Below are 19,791 nucleotides of genomic sequence, written 5' to 3'. Positions count from 1 at the left end.
ATAGAAGTTAAATAAGCAGGGTGACAATATACAGCCTTGACGAACTCCTTTTCCTATTTGGAACCAGTCTGTTTTTCCACGTCCAGTTCTAACTGTTGCTTCCTGACCTGCATACAAATTTCTCAAGAGGCAGATCAGGGGGTCTGGTATTCCCATCTCTTTCAGAATTTTCCACAGTCTATTGTGATCCACACAGTCAAAGGCTTTGGCATAATCAATAAAGCAGAAATAGATGTTTTTCTGGAACTCTCTTGCTTTTTCCATGATCCAGCAGATGTTGGCAATTTGGTCTTTGGTTCCTCTGCCTTTTCTAAAACCAGCTTGAACATCTGGAAATTCACAGTTCACGTATTGCTGAAGCCTGGCTTGGAGAATTTTGAGTATTACTTTACTAGCATGTGAGATGAGTGCAATTGTGTGGTAGTTTGAGCATTCTTTGGCATTGCCTTTCTCTGGGATTGGAATGAAAACTGACCCCAATATGACTTCTAAATGTCTTGTGAAAAACCTTCATACATTTCCAAACACCTTCATTTATTCTTTCCTTTACTGACCACCCACCCAGGTGGACACCGCCCTGCTGAGCTACTTGCTAATCAATGTGCTAGACTTCCAAGAGTGAGGGGCTCCTGTGAAAATCAGTAAAATTATTGAGTAGTTACTCTATGCCAGGCACCTTGCTGAGCACTGGCTGTGCATATTATCCTTACTACCATCTATCCTTACTAAAAAGATTTATATCAACAGCCATTCTCATAACCGATAGACCATTCTGCCTCAGGCATGGAGCAGGGAGCTTGGATATCCACTGGTGTGTTTGGGGAGACTTCTCAGCCAAAAAGGCAGTGGGTGTTGAGTGGTGAATGTGGTCAGCCATGGGAGCCACAGGGCCACTGCCCAGGCCCTGGGAGGTGGGGAGGTTAAGAGTCAGGAAATGCAGCTGGCGTGGAATCCAGACGGGGGCAACTGGTAAGAACCAGCAGTCTTTCAGGGGGGTCTGTGGACCCAGAAACTCCATTGCCTGAAAAGCTATGGTCAGGAGAGGATGAATATGGTTATCAGGTGACTTCTAGTGCAGGAACCAGGCTGCTATGTGAAAGAAGTAGCCAGGGGTGTGTGTGCAGAGCTAGAGGAGAGAAGGCGGTCCTCCGTCAGATCCAGGACTCCGCCCAGTGGCTGGGAGCTACAGGCTTACGCTAGGCTGAAGTCTCATTACCAGCCTCCCAGGTCTTAAAGTTCAGGACGTGATTTGGACCCAGGCTGCTTCTGGTTTCAGATCTGCATTTCAGTTTCCTCTGTTCCAGCCGTATCATTCTAGACGTGGGCAGTGCTGGGCTCAGAAGGCAAACATTTAGAGGGATGCAATGAGTTTAAAGGAAATGATTATGTTTAACCACATCTTAAACGGAGGAAACAAAGAAATGGTTAAATATTAAGAATGTTTTGTCCTTAAGACCAAGGTACTTAATGTGTGGATGTGAGAGTTGGACTGTGAAGAAAGCTGAGCGCCAAAGAATTGATGCTTTTGAACTGTGGTGTTGGAGAAGACTCTTGAGAGTCCCTTGGACTGCAAGGAGATCCATGCAGTCCATTCTGAAGGAGATCAGTCCTGGGTGTTCATTGGAAGGACTGATGCTGAAGCTGAAACTCCAATACTTTGGCCACCTCATGCGAAGAAGTTGACTCATTGGAAAAGACCCTGATGCTTGGAGGGATTGTGGGCAAGAGGAGAAGGGGATGACAGAGGATGAGATGGCTGGATGGTACAACTGACTCAATGGACATGAGTTTGGGTAAACTCTGGGAGTTGCTGATGGACAGGGATTCAATTATATATTCAGTTATGGGACTGGATGCCATGATCTTAGATTTCTGAATGTTGAGTTTAAGCCAACTTTTTCACTCTCCTCTTTCACTTTCATCAAGAGGCTCTTTAGTTCTTCAGCTATAAGGGTGGTGTCATCTGCAAATCTGAGATTATTGATATTTCTCCTGGCAATCTTGATTCCAGCTTGTGCTTCCTCCAGCCTGGCATTTTGCATGATGTACTCTGCATAGAAGTTAAATAACCAGGGTGACAAAATACAGCCTTGACATACTCCTTTATTGGTTTGGAACCAGTCTGTTGTTCCATGTTCATTTCTAACTGTTGCTTCTTGACCTGCATACAGCTTTCTCAGGAGGCAGGTAAGGTGGTCTGGTTTTCTCATCTCTTTCAGAATTTTCCACAGTTTTTTGTGATCCACACAGTCAAAAGCTTTGGTGTAGTCAATAAAGCAGAAGTAGATGTTTTTCTGAAACTCTCTTGCTTTTTCGATGATCGAGTGGATGTTGGCAATTTGATTTCTGGTTCCTCTGCCTTTCCTAAAACCAGCTTGAACATCTGGAAGCTCACAGTTCACGTACTACTGAAGCCTGGCTTGGAGAATTTTGAGCATTACTTTACTAGTGTGTGAGATGACCGCCATTGTGCGGTAGTTTGATTCCTCACCCACCTGGAATTGTGAGAAATGAACTGGTGGTTGCTTTAAGCCACTAAGTATTGGGTGGTTTGGTATGTCGTGATGGGTGATCCAGATATAGGTTATTTTATGCTCTGTCTCCAGGCCTCTTGAGGTAAGTTAGGATGTCTTAAGCAGTTGCGATCAGAGGTCAGCTGGCCAGCACTTGGGGCCCTGAGGGAGGCAGATGGCCATCAGGATTTCTGGAGATGGTGTATCTAAGCGAGCCTGGCCTTTGGTGACAGACAGACTCAACTTCCCAGCTCTGCCACTTCCCAGCTGTGTGGCCTTGGGCCTCACTGCATTTCCTTCCTCATCTGAAAACATGGATAATAATTGTATACAGTTGAATTTGAGCAAACTCTGGGAGATGGTGAAAGACAGGGAAGCCTGGTGTGCTGCAGTTCATGGAGTCACAAAGAGTTGGATATGACTTAGCAACAGAACAACAAATTATACACATCTCCTAGAGCTGACTCTCCAGTAGGACTTTCGGATAATGGTGGAAATGTACTGTTTTTGTGCTTTCAAATTCAGTAGCCACTACTCACATGAGGCTATTGGACATTTGAAATGCAATGAGCCCAATCAAGAGGTTCTGTAAACATGAAATGCACAGATTTGTATGAACAAAGAATGTGAAATGGCCTCATCAATACTTTCAATATTAACTGCACATTGAAACAGTAGTTTGTATTATTTGGGTTAGAAAACATTATTCAAATTAATTTCCCCTATTTTTACTTAAAAAATTATGTATGTGGTTCACATTATATTAGGTTAGCCAATATTGGGTTTTTGTTTGGGTTTTTCTGCATCACCTTATGGAAAAACCTGAAAGAACTCTTTGGCCAATCCAATATTTTATTAGGCTTCCCTGGTGGCTCAGAGGTAAATAATCTGCCTGCCATGCAGGAGATGCAGGTTCATTCCCGGGATTAGGAAGATTCCATGGAGAAGGAAATGGCAACCCACTCCAGTATTCTTGCCTGGGAAATCCCATGGACAGAGGAGCCTGGCAGGTTACAGTCCATGGGGTTGCAAAGTCAGACATGACCGAGCAACTAAACAACAACACCAACAAGTATTGGACAGAGCTGATGTAGAGTCTTCAGAAAATTAAATGTGTATAAAGTGCTTAGTATAGCACTTGGCACATGAAAGACTTTAAGTGAATGGTACCTATTATTTTTGTAAACATTGTCCTACAGGACAGAGCACAGATGCTGGCAGGCCAGTGGCTGGGTTCCTACAGCATGGACCCCACTTTATGGGGCAGAAGAAAGGAACTCACATGCAGTTAAGCAACTGTGTGCTGCTGACTAGGAGGGGTTTTACTTAGGCCAGCCATTCATTTAATGACTTGTGGAGGAGATATTATTCTTCCCATTGGGCAGATGGGAAAACTGAGGCTTGGAAAGGTGATGTGACTTGCCCAGCTGGTTTTGTGACAGGGCAGGAGTTCTTGACTCTGAGGACTGGGGTTCTGCCCCAGTACCTCTGCTCGGCCTGGAGGCGATGTGCAGACCTAGCACACGCCCCTTGTCTCCTCTTCCCCTTGTCCTCCCCAGATCCTGCCACCACTCCATCTCCTCTCTGAAGTCCAGGGCCCCCAGCCTGTCTCCTGCCTCCTTGCCTCCCTCCCTATCCAGACTTCCAAAGGAACTAATTTATTTCTCCAAGTATAAATGGACTCTTTCCCACAAAGACACCACATATGCCATTTCATTCGTTATTTGTTAACTTCATCAAACAAAGTACAATTCTCTGGCACTAATGTCAATCTCCACAGCTCATTGGGTTTTTTAAAATAGTAGAAACACAGCCCTCATTTCCCAGCCACGATGAGGGAGGCAGCCTGCGCTCCAGCCAGCGAGAAGAACCCTTTAGTTCTCACCCCAGAAAGAGCCATAAAACACGCTCAGTGCCAGAGCACGCACCCATTTGACAAAGACAATTTGATTTGTCCGCGGCTTCTAAAATATTCATCCCACTTTGATGGACTATCGTTTTATAAATATAGATTATCATTAACCGACACCAGCAGTGCGCTGCTGGCCGACCCAGCGCCACGCCACTGGTTCGGGATGAAGACGTCCAATAAAAAAAATCATTATCTCTGTCTGCAAACCCTGATCTGTATCGCCTGCCTCATTTGCAGTGCAGGGGTCAGTAACTCACGCTAACTGCCTCTGTTTATGCATTTCACGGCCTGGCCACCCCTGCTGGGGAGATTGGCAGGATGCTTCTCAAGTTCGGACCTGGGGAAGGAAATGAGGTGACTGGGGGAAGGAGAGAGAAGATCCCATCGAGAAGGCTGTGTTTCTGGAGAGATGGTGGAGTGGAGTGGGCACCTGCTATGAAGTTTTGGAGCATGTCAGACCCAGCTCCACTACTTACTGGCTTTGAGACCTTGAGCAAGTGAGTTAAACTTTCTGGGTCTCAGTTTTCTCATAGGTAAAATGGGAACCACAGTCATATCTCTCTATGAGATATTCAGCACACAGTCAGTGTCAGCGATGATGACGATGGTGGTGGTTCTTTTTGACAGTCTTGGGCCCTTAAGCAAATTGCTTGACTTTCCTGATCCCTAGGTTCCCCACCTATAGAACAGTCCAATAATACTGACATCCAATGGTTCTGAAGATCCAATGAACTGACCCACCCAAAGAGCTCAGTGCATTAGATATGCACCCAAAACACCCAGGAGGGCCATTTTGTTTAAGCTCAGTGGAAGCTGGACAGAGAGAACAGTGAAGGAATCATCCCAGAGAGTCACTTCTTTAGCATCCTTGTTCCATGAGGACTCAGGATGCATAGCAGGTGAGCCCAGAGCAAAAGGCAGCTCAAGATGTCACGCTGAGACGCATTCAGATCTGTTCTACAAGGATCTCTTTTCTGATCCTCTCCTCCTGAGATTCTGGGTCCTGTGGGACCTGAAAAAGAGATGGGGGTGGGGTAGCTGAGTTCACTAGACATATTCCTCGGTGCTATGTTGCCAGGCAATGAAATTCAACGTGGAATTAAAGATTTGCCTGGCCTTGGAAATAAAGCCTCATCTGTAGCGTTTCCTCTTATTTTTAGGCTTTTGAAAGAAATATACAACCAGGTATGGGGGGTAAAAAGCAATTGCAGAGAAATTTCCAATAGAATGTAGCCTGAGGGAGAAGAGAAATAGCTTAGAAAGTGTGGAGTTGAGAGCAGAGAGCAAACCTCTCTTCATCCTGAGCAGGAATGGAATGAGAAAGGGTGAAATAAACTCTCAGATTTAAGCTGTAACCAGGGATAGATGAGGCGGATGGCCTGGAACATTCCAAGCAGTCTCAGTGTTGAATTCCTTGCTGATCTGGAGGCAGGCAGGCAAGCTGTGTGTTGAGGCTGCGGCCGGTGGGAAGACAGCCTGGGGCACTCAGCCCCAAAGTTTATTTAAGTGAAAAAAACCCACCCAGAGACAAGAAGAAGTGTTACACTACTGTCAAGTGTAGACGTCGCCATCAAGCAAAAAAAATTACATCCCGTCCTGACGAGCGACTAATCAAGGCATGGCAAACGGTCCTGCAATAAATTACTCCAGCACGAAATAAACCACACAAACAGACCGATGATAATAAATGTAAATTATTTCTCTGAAGAAATTTTCTTGGTATATGAGTAATACGAACCATCAGGAAGGCGTCTTCCTTAACATTAATTACAGAAAATGACAAGTGAGCTGATGACTGGGAAGGCTCATTATCTGAGAACATATTCACAACTTTGCAATTTGCGCGAGATGTACTCCGGCTAAATTAATCTCCCTTCTTTGCATGAGCCTCTTCTAATTTTCATGTTATTAACAGGTTTGCAGTATCAGTCAGTGCTTGTCACTCTAATCAGGTTTCAGCATGTTCGCAAAAGCGAAGCGTCATTTATAAGGATAAGCCCTCATAATGGTGCTTGCTTTCATGTGGAGAATTCTACAAGGCTGCTTTTAATAAGGTACTTTAATCATCTCCTTTGCTCAACTTTTGGCCCCACTGTTCCTTTATGAAGAGTCATTAAAAGACTTTGAAGTTCATCAAGGAGGAAAAATTCATGACATTGTTCTGGGGAGGTTGGGGATGGTTCTGCAAGGAAGCCTGGAAGGAGTCAGGGGTGAGAGAGTTCCCTTGGCCCAAAGCCTGGTTTTGGTGACTAGGGGCTACGTGGGCCCATTGTCTACACCATTCCATTCAACCCCCTGCAGGGTTACTGTTGAACCAAGACTCCTCTGATCAAGTTCACAGGGCAAATTTCAGGATAGATGGTGAGAGAGCCTTAAGGTCTAGAGAGAGGGCCAGCCAGGTCAGCACATTGGACAGCTCCCAGCACTTGGCCATCCCTAAGGAAAGCTGGGAGGGTTCTGAGGGTTTTAGAACAATTTTGATGGTCTACTTTGCTTTGGAAATTACTGACTCTTGGGGGTCAGATTGACTTCTCTGAATCCAGTCATTCTCACTTTTTCATGGATTTTTAGTTCAGAGGAGACCCTAAGTTTTCTATTCCACCTGGAGTATCCATCCATAGGATGCTTTGAAACTTAGTGGGCTGATAAACCAGATTAATTGGTGAATGAGAGAGTGAGTGAGTGAATGAGTGTGTGTGTGTGTGTGTGTGTGTGTGTGTGTACAATCCCTCTTTTTGCTGCATGGCTCAGAGGGGCAAGAGAGGGCTCATCCTGGAATCAAGGCTCAGGTATACCTCTTGTCCCTGCTAAATTTCTCCAGTGGTCCATGAAAATGTCCTTACATGTTTCCATCACCAGAGAAGCATGACTATTAGTTTGCCTCCAGTGATCCTTGGTGGCCCCTGACAAGCCTTTTGAGCTCTCTTTTGTCACAGAGAATCCTTCTTGCTGAGGCAGCTCATCTCATAGTGGACAGAGTACTAGACTGAGAGGCAAAGTCCTAGTCCTACCTTAGTTACTTTCTCATTCTGTGACCTTGAACAAGTCATGCTTTTCTGGCACCATCCACATAACTTTTACGGGTATTTTTCAGCTTAGGCCTTTGAGATGGTATTTATTTTCCATCTTCTGGGGAATGGTAGAGATGGTGGCTCTGTGTCTTGAGGTGGCAACTTGATCAGAGCTCACAAAAGAATAGTCTTCCTGTTCCCCGAAGTGTATTTCTCTCCCTGTAGGTGTGGGATGTTCATGGGGGTGGCAGCAATATGGTGTCCTGGGCTCCATGCTGGCAGGGGGTAATGTCAGCAGAATCTTTTGCTCTGATAACAGTGATCACTGTTCTTGGAGATCTGCTCTCTGAGGCACAGGAGTGGGTCCCCAGAGCCATAGTGATGCTACTTCGGGCCACCCTCTGGCCATAGTTGACCAGACCACAGCTCAGCAGGTCAGAGTCTTCCCCTTTGTGACTCTGGAATCAGATTAACAGAGGTCTGATAGTGTTGGAGGATAACTGGATCTACAGTGTGGGTGCTCAAGAAGAGTGAGACAGTTATCTTCTCCCATATAACCTGGAGATTGAGCAAGACTAATGGGCAGACCGGGAGAAGGAAGAAGCAGAGACAGGAAGCACAGAAAGCCCAGCTCCCAGTTTCAGATCCTCTCGGAAACCTTTGGGTTCTATGAGATAGCCTATCCTAAAACTGTATCTCCTTTTCCTACTTAAGCTCACATTTATGTTTCTGTTACTTTCAACCAAAAAGACCCAACAAGTACAGCTTCCTTGAATGTGGGAGTCACTTGCCTGAGCAAGACCTCGTAGCCAGCACCAAGCAGGGTGGAGCTGTTGACCTGGCCAGGGAGGACTGACAGCTGCCCCGGCCCTTGGTACAGAACAGAGGACAAAGACCTCGCTGGGTCTGAGAGGTGGAATGCTCAGTGTGTGGGGGCTTGTTTTGGAGGATATGGTATGCAGCAGATGGAAGCGCCCTAGGGGACAGGCAGCAAGAGCAAGGAACTTCAGCAATGGATGAATTTAGTTTAGGACCAGAAAGCTAATCTTTGGAAACTTGGTGTTTTTTTTTTTTTTTTTTTCAGGCTCTTTGCTACCTGTATTTATTTTTTAGTCATTATGCCTCCAACTCTCTTTAGAGGTGCCTGGCTCAGCTCGGCTCTGGGGGACTAGAGGGAAGGGTGGGATCTCACAAGACCAGAGTATTAGAGGAAGGACAACCCCAGTGATGGTGGCAATGGACTTAGCAGAGGACCCTGAGGACCGAGCTGCGGCATTTGGTTCGGCACCCATCCCGACCAAGTGGGTCCCACTGGTCCATGTATGCCTGGAAGGCTTCTGTGCTTCAGTTAATCTCTCTCTCCCAACTCAACCAACAGACTCAAAGCTTTTAGGGTTCATTCAAACAAGCAGAAGGACGGGACATCTGGGTTCAACTTAGTAATAATGGATCACCTCCAAGGTCAGATGGTCAAACTGTGTATAGTAAAACAGATCCACTTGTATTGTCTTCAGAGGTGGCAGCGGTGCCTTCAGAGTGGGTGACCATTGTGGAGTGGGGAACCCTGGGAGCAGAGCCCAAGCCTGTTCTGCAGCCAGGATCACCTCGATGGAGCTGGGGCAGTGTGGGATTGAGGACAGAGAGGGTAGCAGGCTGGGGGGAGGCATTGCCCCTCTTTAACCCACACTGCAGACCTGATTAGGACTCATAGAGGCCCTGAGGGCCAAAAAGGGTGGAGGGAGGGTGCATACAAGATTAAAAATAAAAGCAACACTAAACTGTAAGACTAGTGTAACAAGTCCAACCAAGCTCTGGTTTTTCCCATGATGGTTTATTTATTTTATTTTATTAAAAATTCTTCTGTTTTCCTCCCTCTTATTGTAAAGTATTGCTCCTTTGGTGGGCCACTAAGCTTGAACTTACCATGCCCATGAGGTGACCCAGTGCTTCTCACCTACCCAGAGGCCTCCCTGGAGCACGGGGTCCCCTGTGGGTCTGGGGGTGTCCCAGGAGGGTGCCACTCATGTGTGTGTCTGTGTCCACATGTGCTCATAGACTTGTGCATCTGTGTGTGCAGGAAACCAGGTGTGGTAGCCTGGAGAGGCACCATGGGCTCCCCCTAAGGTGGAATTCTCTGTCTGTCTCTGCTGATGCTAGGAGAGAGGCCTTGCGGGGTGGGGACTGGAGCACAGCTGGGCAGCCGCAGTTGGACGCCAAGACAGATGCTCAGCAACACGAGTGCTTAGTTACTCCATCATGTCCAGTCTTTGCGACCCCATGGAGTGTAGCCCACCAGGCTCCTCTGTCCGTGGGATCTCCCAGGCAGGAATACTGGAGTGGGTTGCCATTTCCTTCTCCAGACTCAGCAACATGGTCTGACCCAACAGACAAACAGGCAGGAGCCATGGGGGCCAGGCTTTCTCTCAGCCCCTTCTGGGGACCCCTGTGCTATCAGGCCAGGGTTTAGAGGGGCAGGTCCTCTCAAAGGAGTTGGCCGACCCAACTGAGAAGGGCCTGGGCGACAACAGGGATGACTTTCCAGTCTCCTCCCCAACCCACAGGACCTTTTGTTCACCTTTCCGGCCCCCGATCAGCCGGTCACACGTGGGAAAGAGATGTGAAAACTGTAGTCCTAGGGGCTCTGAAACCAAGTGATGGAGAGCAACCACCAGGCCAGACTGGGCAGCACTGACCCCTGCAAAGTGGTCCCCTGCAGGGGAGAGGTTCATCTAATGATGTTGCCAATACCCGGGGCACATGTAAGGCCTCAGGAAGCACCATCCCAGAGCTCAGACATGTGGGACCACAGCATCTCACAGATTTCAGCATCATCTGGTTCACCCCCCACTGTCCAAATGGGGCCACTGAGGCCTGGAGGGGCAGTGAGTTGCCCTGGGCTGGGTACTGAATTGGAGGCATTCTCATCTGGACTTCTGGTCTCCCTGTTCTGTGGGCTTCTCCCTCCTTTGGCCTTATTTTTCATTGTGTAAGTTCTTTCCTTTCAAGGCTGTGCTTGTCTGAATTTTGCAAATAGTGGGGTGTCACTTGGAAGCAGGCATGGGGATCAAGCAGGACATGGTACCCAGCCTCCAAGATGGCCCTCAGGAACCTCTGTCTCCTGGTATTCACTCTGCTGGGTAGTGCTTGCCCACATTGTAACCAGTCTGTGTGACCAGTAGATTATGGTGGAAATGATGGTTTGCTGCGTCCAAGAGTAAGTTGGGAAAGACTGGCTTCCATCTTGGTTTCTCTCCCTCATCACTTGCTGTGGGAGAAGCCAGCTGCCATGTCACAAGGACATTGAGGCAGCATACAAAGCAGCCCATCGGAAAGGAACTGAGGCAAACACGGGAGCCTCCAGCTCTGTCTGTGGACCACAGCCCCAGCCAGCAGTCTGACCCCGAGCCTCAATCACCCAGCTGAGCCATGCCCGGGTAGCCTAAGAAACCGAGCGATAACAAATGTTTGTTGTTTTAAGTCACTACGTTTTAGAGTCTCTTGTTACACAGTGATAGATAACTAATGTAATGTTTTGTTGTTAGCAAAATGGGGCTGGAAATTTCGATCAGCCTCAGATTCCCCAGATTTGGGGGAGGGAAGGCAAAATTCGAAATGATTCAGAAATGCCACAGATTGAAGGACAGGTTTGCCCCGTTCTGGTCAAGAGGATTTGTGGAGCCAGACTGTGAGTCTTGTCCTAGGCTGGATCACATAGACATGACAAGTTCTTACCATCTGTTGGCAAAATGACAGGAAAACTAATGCATTGTCTTCAGCATGGAGAAATCGTCCCTCTGGGTGATCAAGGAAGGAAACTGGTGCTTTCCGTGTCCTCTGTCCATTGCGTGTCCGTCACTTCATTTACTCTCTCCCAGCGCTAGAGAGTGACCGTTACCATCCTCACTATTTAGTTGGAGCCCAAGGATCAGGGCTTTGAATTCTACAGACATGAGGGCCCCTGGAAGGGTATTGAGCTGGGTTTTGGAAAGATGACTCCAACCATCCGGGTAAAGGATGGGCCAGAGGAAAATGGCAGGAGGTGGGGACTCTTTCCACCCAGGAGAATAGCCCTGAGCATCGAGCTTAGGCAGGGCCTTGGGGATGGTGAGGGGTGAAGCTAGGAAGGCAACAGGGCTGGAGCAGCCCTGGGGGGTAGGGGAGGGCTGGCTCATAGCCCCTGATGTGGGGATAGGGGACACAGTGGTGGTGCTTTTCACTTAAGTTGGGATTCCCCCAAAAGACGTTCTGTTGAGACTGGATTTTAGGTGCCTATGGGATGTCCAGGTGATATGCTATCCAGATGGAGTTCAGAGGAAAAAATCTGGATTAGGTCCTCAACTTGTGAATGTTAAAAAAAAAAAGAGAGAGAGAGAGAGAGAGGTCATGGGAGTGGTTACAATTGCCCAGAATGTATGTGATGTCAGGAGAGAAGCCAGCCAGGCCTGGAAGAACTCTTACATTAAAGAGATGGGCAGAAATGGAGACTGAGAACCATCAGCCAGGGGCAGACAGGGGAAGGAGTTACTTGTGGTAACCTGGAGGCCAGGTATGGAGGGAGCTTCAAGATGGACCAGGGGGTGGCACTGCCAGATGCTGGGGAGAAATCCAAGGGTGAAGGGATGAAGCTCTCTTCAACAGGCATACCCAGCAGGCCAATTCAGCAACAGCCCCAGGCCCACGGGTTACCTCCCAAACCCATCAGAGGGCAACAAGTCAGCTCCTCTGGGGGACAAGACACTGTCCACACATCTCACTTGGAGCTAGGAAGAAGTTACAAACAAGGTCCTAACAACCAGAGCTGAGTAACAGTGGAATGGGGCTATCTGCTGAGTAATGAGTGTCCTGTTGCTGGGGGCATGCAAGAAGAAGTTGCATGGCTAAATGTCAGAATTCCAGGCAGCGAACTGGATTAGACATCCATCAGTGTTCCTTCTGGCTCTGAGCTGTAGAGCAGGATAGGAAGGAGGCCAAAGCCAGCAAACAGACCTCAGCTACTGAGCCCACAGGGGGTTCCAGACAGGGCTTCAGCAGGAAAGGAGGGGGGTTGTGCCCACCTTGGGGAGGAATAAGGTGTCTCTGACACTCTCCCCTATTCCCTTGCCCCTTCCTTCCGTGTTCAGTGGAATGGCAGTCCCTAGCACATACCATGGGAAATCTCGGAAAAAAGACAAACAGATGAGAACTCTGGCTAATTCTTGCTCATGTCTGAGCATGGTGATCCAGACTGTGCCTGGGCACAGGAGGGCCTGGCTGCCTGGCTAGGTAGGGAAGTGTATATGTACTTGATGGGTAGGGGTCTTCAAGGGGATCCACCTAGCTGCCTTCCTCAGACCACTTCTACCCACGTGATGGGAAGAAGCACCATCGTTCCTAGTATCCTGGTATGCTTGCAGTGGTGGGGGCCCCTCTGCCCCAGACCCAAAGCCTCCCTCTCCCCCCGGGGGCCATCACAGGCTTCCTGAAATGTGGGGAGCCCCTCTCCTAAAGGGTGGGGAGCCTCTCTCCTGTAGGGCGGGGCGGGGCACCCTGCCACAGGAGGCCTGCCAGCCACTTTCCCCCTCTTCCCTGGTGAAGTTCGCGTGCAAAAATAATGTCAGTGTGCTTTTCAGCGCTGACAGAAATCCCACCGATAATTGGGAAGAACGGAAAATGCAAATGTTAAAATCTGCCGTGTCATGAGTTCACTTTTCTGATTGCCTGATAAACGCACCGTCCACCGACAGATGCTGTATTATTAACACTTGATTAAAAATCACTTCAGGTTTGAACCAGCCCGTCGAGAAGGGAGCGTCTTGACAAGACTTGTGGTTTATGATTGACAATTAGTAATATTCGGTGTGTCACAACATAGATAGTGTGACTTATTGGTGCCAGTGTAAGGCAACACATTTCATCTGAGCCTCTTAGTTTGGTACATAGGAATCAGAAAGAAAGGATGGAGTCCCATTCAGCCGACTTTGATTACTAACAAAGGGAGTTTGTACATACCTGTTTCGGCATGCCCTACCTGGATTTCCATCAATCAGCCAGACGGCTGGGACCCCCCTCTTCTCTTTGGGAAGGAGACCCTCAACAGAGTTGGATCTCATTATGCAACCCTCCACTTCTCTATCAGCAGCCAAATCCTTTCTGTCTGGAAATATGAAAGCTTTTCTCTCTGACGCTGCCTCCGCACCGCCAAATTACCAGCCTGCTCCTCTTAAAACAAAGGGCTTCTCATTTTTTAAAAAGAAAACGATCATAACTTGATTGACATGCTACATCCTTTTCCTTCAGCTATTTTTCTATCTTGGTGTCAGCGGGAGTTGGATTCAGGGGCCAATTTTTTTTTTTTTTTGTCTCAGTTCTAATTCAATCCCTTTTAAGTGCTTTTAAGAACAGTGCAATTCAAGGTCTTTCCTTTTTTGGGGTCTGACCTGGATATTGTTTTTAGTTTCCTTCTCTGCTACGATTATCCAGGCAGAGAATGGTTGTTTGCATTAGTGAAAGGTGATGAATTTAATGCTATTAATCTCTGCAAACTTTGGGAGAAGTGGCCTCAGATGTGATTGAAATGCCTTGCAGAACTGTATTCCTTGTAATAGAGAAGTGAACCTTAGCGCAGGGGTCATGTGAACTCACCACCCTGCGTGAACTGGCTTCTCAGAACTTGCCACTGTCTAAAAAACTCTCTTCTTCTTTCGTTCATTCACCTATCTTTCTACTGTCTGCTCCCACCCTGTCTCCCAGAACCCCTCAAGAACCCATGAGAATGGAGACCATGTCTCTCTGGTTCACTGCTGTATCCCCAGTGCTAGAACTTTCTGGCATGCGGGAAGCTCTTAAACATTTGTGGGATGAATGAATGAATGCATTCATAATGGGGTCCTGGGCAGTCTGGACGTCAGAACCTAGACCTGGCTTCCATATGAGGGATATTCTCTTGGGGAGGCAAGTAGTCAGCTCTTGGAGGTGCAAAGGGGCTCACATTTCTGTCCTCACCCAGACCTGAGGGCTAGGCTTTTCCAGCTCTGGTTTCCCATCCACCACCATCCCCAGGGAAAGTCTCCAGGGATCAGGTTTTCTGATGGCAAGAGATGCAGCTTCTCTGCAGGGGTGAAGACCAGTGAATGAGGCCAGGTGCTGCCGGAAGGGACAAAATAAAGATGTCATGACAGACTGGCAGAGTGCTGGTCGTTGCTCTGTCCCCACAGGACACCCCTGGCCAATCCAGCCTTGGCTTGGTCCAGGATGAACCTGTTTATCTATTCAATTACTCATTCAGCTCATCAACGAATGTTTCCTGATCTCTAACAGCTGTGTGAAGTGGCACGGAGCTAGGAGCTGGTTACCCCTGTTCTCTCCTGGTGTCTCCGCCCTCAGGCCTGGACATAGCCTTACTTTTGCTGGCTGGACAGGTGGAGCTGCTTTTGGGCCCGCTTTCAGGAACTCATCACCGACTCCATCCACTGTCCATCTCCGAAGTCAGGATACCCCAACTGAGGTCTCAGATCCACCCTAGCCAGCTTTGACTCACTCTGGGTACCCCATTCCCCAAAGAGGAATCAGATCAGGGCATCTCCTGGAGCTGATAAGGAAAAGGGCTTATAATCATGGGTTAGGATTACACAGGAATCTGCCTCCCCAATGCTTGGGGACCTCCTGGGGTGTGGGGGCCATGCCAGAGCTGTATCGTGTCCTCAGCCCCCAGAGCAAGACTAAACAGGGGAAGCATATGGGTTGGGCAGTGGCTCCAGCAAATGCCAAGGTTAAGTTGAAGCTTTGTCATTCACTAGTTGGAGAAGGCAATGGCACCCCACTCCAGTACTCTTGCCTGGAAAATCCCATGGATGGAGGAGCCTGGTGGGCTGCAGTCCATGGTTCCGAAGAGTTAGACATGACTGAGTGACTTCACTTTCACTTTTCACTTTCATGCATTGGAGAAGGAAAGGCACCCTACTTCAGTGTTCTTGCCTGGAGAATCCCAGGGACAGGGGAGCCTGGTGGGCTGCCATCTATGGGGTTACATAGAGTTGGACACAATTGATGCGACTTAGCAACAGCAGCATCATTCACTAGTTGGGTGCCCCTAGACAAGCGACTAACCTCTTCAAGCTTCTGTTTTTTCATCTGCGAAATGCAGAGAATGATGGAAGCCACTGCAGAGGTTCTAAGGCAGGGGTTCTTAACCCTTTTTATGCCATGGACGCCTTCAGCAGTCTGGGGAAGGCTGTGGGTCCCTTCCCAGGGCAAGTGTTTCTAAATGCGTAAAATCATGCATACAGGATTACCACAGAAACTGATTTCTTAAAATACAATGATCAAAATATAAAAACTTGTGATATATCAATACATATGCTTCTTTATGAACACATTAAACAGCAGGGTCTGGTGGCAGTTCTAATCACTGTCCTGATCTCAAGGTGGTAATAATTGTAAAGGATATTCTGAGAAATTGGCAGCAATTGTGATGTAATGTGAAACATCTGTGATTTCCACTGGTGACACAGTCATCGGTATTGGTAACATGACATTCTTAATGGAAGGAAAGGCTAGATTTCAGCTACAGGCAAGTCAGTCCAGGTTTAGGAGCCCTGTTTTGAAGGAAGCAGCAGGAATGGCAACCAGAGAGGCAGCAACGAGGACAGAAGTGAGGAGGGTACCAAGGGTGGGGGGCTGTAGGGCTGGGGTGGGCCTGACCTGCAGCTGTGGGGGGCGCCCAGGCCCTGGGTTCTCAGTGTGAGTCCCGCATCTGATTGTAGCACAGATTTCTTGCAAAAGGCGGGCAGTGTTCGCACAGAATGTTTTCACCGCAGTTTAACACTGCCATACAGAATGTTCCCTACATACGAACCTTCAGGTCGCGAACTTTCCAAGATGCGAATGTGCATGCCAGCCCTGTGTGCCAGCTGTGGTACTGTACTACTGTGCTTTTCAAGGTACTGTACTGTCAGATTAAAAATGTTTTTTTTTTCGTGCTTGTTTTCTTATGTATGTATTGTGTGAAAACTATTATAAGCCTATTACAGTACAGTCCTATCAAGCTGATTGTGTTAGCTGGGTGCCTAGGCTGACTTTGTTGGACTTACCAACAAACTGGATTTAGGAATGTGCTCTTGGAATGGAACCTGTTCGTATTAGGGGACTTACAGTACAGTGGTTGACCCAGCTCAGATGTACCAGGCCCCTGTGCGCCATGGCCTGTGCTTTCATTCTCCATCTCAGTTAATACAATGGCCCCACAAGGTCCCCATCTTTCAGATGAGGAGATGGGCCTCACCTGCCCAAGGTCACACGTCGGGGGTGGGGGAGTATGGAGGTTGATAGCAAACCCAGGTGGGGTTAATTCCAAAGGCCACGCGTTTTACTTCTTTGGCAGACTTTAAAGGGCGTCTCACTATTTAATCTTTTTAAAAAAATCATTTATGAAGTGGAATTCCTGTGCTTTGATTTACTAGTGGTTTTGCCTCCTGGATGAGTGACCTATTCAAATTCTTGGCCTTGATGCATGTCCTTCAGGAAATCTATTAGTATTTGATGTCTTTCTTACAGTTTGTGATGACTCTTTAGCGCATAAAGATATGCTTCCTGAACGGTGACTATGATTTTGGCATCTTCATTGGGAAATTCCTCTCCCCTTGCCAAACATAGAAAAATGCTTCAGTGATGATGGCTGAATCATTTATTTCTTTTGTACTAACATCTATTACTATTAGGATTCATTACAAAATAAACCAACGTCCACATCATTAGATGGCAAAGAAGGGCTTCTTGAGACAGACATCCTCTCCTCAAACCTGGCTGACCACTAGACCCAGTAAGGGACTTGCAGACCCAGACAGACTCTGGGCTGCCTGACTCCTCCGTGTGCTGCGGAATGGGACGGGCCTGACGTGCTACTGTAGGGGGCCCAGGCCCTGAGTTCTCAGTGTGAATCCTGCATCTGATTGTAGTGCAGATTTCTTGCAAACTTTCTGGGTCTCTGCATTCTACAAAGCCCCTCTGCTCATGTTGAAGACACACCAGTTTTGGAGCAGCTTGTGGGGACCACTGGTTTATAACACTATTTCTCTGAACAATAAAGGAAGTAAGAAGTGCAGAAATAAACATTCAAACATAATGAGACTCCTGAGCTAGCTTTCAAGTTTCATATGCTGACTCTGCCATTTAGAAGTTGAGTGTCCTCGGACAAATAACTTATCTCCCTGAGCCTCAGTTTTCTCATCTGTAAAATGAATACTAAAGTTTCAAACTCATAGATAAATGAGATCGTGTATTGTTGTTGTTCAGTCGCTCAGTCATGTCCAACTCTTTGTGACTCCATGAACTGCAGCACTCCAGGCCTCCCTGTCCATCACGGACTCCTGGAGCTTGCTCAAACTCATGTCCACTGAGTTGGTGATGCCATCCAACCATCTCATCCTCTGTCATCTCCTTCTCCTCCTGCCTTCAATCTTTCTCAGCATCAGGGTCTTTTCCAATGAGTTGGCTCTTCATATCAGGTGGCCAAAGTATTGAAGATTCAGCTTCAGCTTCAGCATCAGTCCTTCCAATGAATATTCAGGGTTGATATCCTTTAGGATGGACCGGTTGTATCTCCTTGCAGTCCAAGGGATTCTCAAGAGTCTTCTCCAGCATCACAATTTGAAAGCATCAATTCTTTGGTGCTCAGCCTTTTTTATGGTCCAACTCATAACCATCCAGGACTATTGGAAAAACCATAGCTTTGACTACATAGACCTTTGTCAGCAAAGTGATATCTCGGCTTTTTAATACACTGTCTAGGTTTGTTATAACCTTTCTTCCAAGGATCAAGCATCTTTTAATTTCATGGCTGCAGTCACTGTCTGCAGTGATTTTGGAGCCCAAGAAAATAAAGTCTGTCACTGTTTCCACTTTTTCCCCATCTGTTTGCCACGAAGCAATGGGATCCGATGCCGTGATCTTTGTTTTTTGAATGCTGAATTTTAAGCCAGCTTTTCCACTCTCCTGATCATGTACATAATGTACTAAACAGTGTGTGGCCCATGGTGAGAGCCAAGTAAATGTTCACTGCTACTGTTGCCACAATGACTACAACCGAAATTGCCCTATAATATGATAAATATTCAGGTAGAGCATTTGCTCAAAAGACCTTGGGACTTGGGTAGCTGTGATGACCACATTCTTTAATAAGGAAAGGTGCCATATGGTCATCAAACTCTTGTAACACAAGAGACTTGGGCCTGATTCTGGAGCAGGTGGGACTAGGTTGAGGGGAGCTGGCTAGGCTCCCGGATTCACACCACAATGCCCAGGGTGACCTGGTGAACTCTGAAGGGTCCAGACTGGCATGCATTAATTCTCTGGGGCCTGCCTGATGGGTAAGTATAGGGGCCACTGCACTGGGAAGCAATGTGGTAGAAGGAACAAAGGTTTGAATCCCAGATCTGCCGCTTGACAGCTGTGTGATCTCAGAAAGCCCTTCACCTCTCTGGTTAATCATATATACCTTTCAGGAACTTAAAAAAAGATGTTATGTATGACTTGACCAAGGGCCTGGACTCATCCTGATATTTGGTAGCTATGGCTTTGATTAATAGGATGGCTGCCCTTTGGGTCCATGGGGAGTCCATTAGAGTTGAGAAGAGACCTCTAGGAGAACTGGGGCAGATGGCCGCTGGATGGGGGAAAAGGACGAATGTCAGGGACTTTAGCAAGGGCTTGGGGTTCAGGGCTGGTTTCTAGTCTCAGCTGGGGTGAGATTGTGGCTCAGTGGGCAGATGGTGACTAGCTCCCCCAGGCCCATCAGATGCCAGCCTTGAGTCCCATCCAGTGCCAACATAACAAATAATATTCACTGTCAATGTGATTTGGGACCAGAAATCCAAAGGAAGCAACTCAAATGTATATAAACAAATAACCATTTAGTAAAGTGGCCAGAGACAAGACCTATTTACCCCAGTCAATGCTCTCCTGTGTTCCAGCCACAGTCCGCCAGCAACTGTAATGAAAGAAAGAGATGCCATTCCCAGAAGCAATGGAAAAATACTTAGGAATAAACTTAATGAGAAATGCATGTGACCTATATAAAGACAACTACAAAATTTTATTGGTGAAATAAAAGAAGACCAGAATAAATGGAGATGCATACTATGTTTCTGCATGGGAAGACCGAATATTGTAAAAATGTCAAGCCACCTCCATGTTAATTTGCAGATTTAATGCAATACCAAACAATCCTGTGAAAGGAACTTGATGAAATGATTCTAAAATTCATCTGGAAAAAATATTGGTCAGAATATCAAAGAATATTCTGTAAAAGGAGAACATTGATGTAGAGCCTTACTGAATGTTAAAACGTATAAAGTAGCAATAATTAGAACAGTGAGGATAT

The sequence above is a fragment of the Bos grunniens genome, chromosome 11, assembly GCF_055505025.1.
Source record: "Bos grunniens cultivar Pamir isolate PY7600 chromosome 11, Bosgru_T2T1.0, whole genome shotgun sequence".
Classification (NCBI taxonomy): Eukaryota; Metazoa; Chordata; class Mammalia; order Artiodactyla; family Bovidae; genus Bos; species Bos grunniens.
The sequence above is the reverse complement of the archived record's forward strand: the minus strand, read 5'-3'. Positions refer to the sequence as shown.